Genomic DNA, 2020 nt, shown 5'->3' with positions numbered 1-2020 from the left:
AGAGGGACATCATGCTGGGTAGAGTGGAGGGACAGCGCAGGAGGGGAAGACCCTCTATGAGGTGGATTGATTCAGTGACTGGGGTAATCAGGATGGTTTTGTCAGGGGCAATGAGATTGGCCCAGGATAGAGCACGGTTTAGGGCTATTGTACATAGGGTCGCTATGAGTCGCAAACGACTCGACGGCACATAACAATAACAACAACCTTTTCCTTCACACAGGAGGAAACACAGATGCCAGGCTCCACCTACAAGAGCAGCCTTGGCCGTCCTTCTCTGTCTACTCCTCCCTCCAGCATTTGCAGAGCCATCCCTGCACTGTACTTGTTAGCTGCCGTTGAGCCTATCATTGGTTCATGTCAATGAAGGGACATGGAACAAAAGAATTGGACCCTTGGATTCGGTAGCGTTCTCATTGGCTGACTTTACAGATCTTCAGACCTACCTTCCTTTCTAGTCTTCTTAGTTTAGAATCTCTGCTTAAACTTGCTTCAAGCTCCCATGGTTAGATTTAGGCCTTCGGGCGGGGGGGCGGGGAGAGTGGCTGTTAATAAGGTGTGTTGGTAGGGAATCAAAACCAGGTGTAGAATTTTACCAGTGACCCCCCCATCAAACCATCACTGAACTACCACTTCCTGCCTTCCATCCATACAATAGTGTTAGGTCCTCCAAAACTCAAACTTGGAACTGACTCCTAGCTGACCCTCTGGTTTTCTTAGGCTATTAATTGCCCCAGAGAAAACTGCACGTCTTTCTAGGACGAAGTCCAAGTATATTTGAACCCGCAGAGAAGCACTGCCTTTGGGTTATTAACTCAACTCCCCGTAGACTAGGCCACCAGAGTTCCCCAGTGTTAGGTCTTGGGAAGCAAAAACAATGGAAATACACCCAGTCTACAATCTCCTTGGAAAGAAAACACATGATTAAGCAAAACATGTTTGGTAGGGTTTTCTACTAGAGAAGCATACAGGGGGACTTCAGGGCAGGTAGACACACAGCTACCTAGAGCTCTGGAGAGCACTGGTAGCCTACTGGTAAGAAGCTGTGCTGCAGTCCTGAAGGAACGTGGTTTGAACCCACCAGCTGCTACATGGGAGAAGGATAGACATTACTCCTGTGTGATTAACTGCTTCTGAAAAATGACTGGAGGGTCAGCTGTGGGTCACTTCTGTTTTGACAGTACACAACCACAGAGACAGATCTAGATCAAGAAGGGGAGTGAGACAGCCTCCTGGACAGAAGACACTTTGTAGACTTCTTACTTACAATCTCTTGGCCAAATTCATTCCATCCCCTGACTTGTATTTTCACCCTCCCATCCTCCAGTCTTTCCATTCGGCCCTCTGGCCCTGCCATCCATGTTACTTTCCCCATCTTCTGGTTTCCTTTACTGTCTATCTTTCCATCATTCCTGTCTTAGGTGGCCAGGCCTCATCAACTGTGGGCCTGGCAGGAAACTACCTGGTCAAGTTAGTAGCCAGTCAAGTTCACCCAACTGTTTCTTGAGTTCACCTTTATGCAAGATGTGATATGCAGGGTTTGATGGAAGCAGAAGATAAAGAAATCAGGAGATCATATGGTTGCCTGCTTAAAAGTGCCTTTCTGTTCTGAGCAGGTTGTAGCAGGGAGAAAGAAGAGGCACATTTGAAATCTGTATACTAGCCAGAATGTTCGACCACACTTCTCTTTTCTCTTAATTTGTTATTAATTTCAATGAAAATTTACAGAGATTTTGGATTTCCATTCATTCATTGTTGCACATTTCTTGCCTCCCAATCCTCCCCCCTAGTACACTACCCTCTTGGTAAAAGAAAAGAAAAATTCTTTCACTGTTTTACAATCCCTCCCCCCAGGTCCACTCCACTGTGCAGCCTTCGCTCTGGACTCCTGTCATGACAAAAATACCTAATCACTTATCCCTCTTAAACAGTTTTCTCCCTCATCTCTTTCAATGTAGTATACATTATTGAACCCATCTTTCTCAGTCTCCCCACAACCCTGAGGTCAGTCTTGCTTTAC

This window comes from Elephantulus edwardii, unplaced genomic scaffold (assembly GCF_000299155.1).
Source record: "Elephantulus edwardii isolate Elephantulus edwardi_28Jun2011 unplaced genomic scaffold, EleEdw1.0 scaffold00009, whole genome shotgun sequence".
Classification (NCBI taxonomy): domain Eukaryota; kingdom Metazoa; phylum Chordata; class Mammalia; order Macroscelidea; family Macroscelididae; genus Elephantulus; species Elephantulus edwardii.
This window is presented reverse-complemented; position numbering follows the sequence as displayed.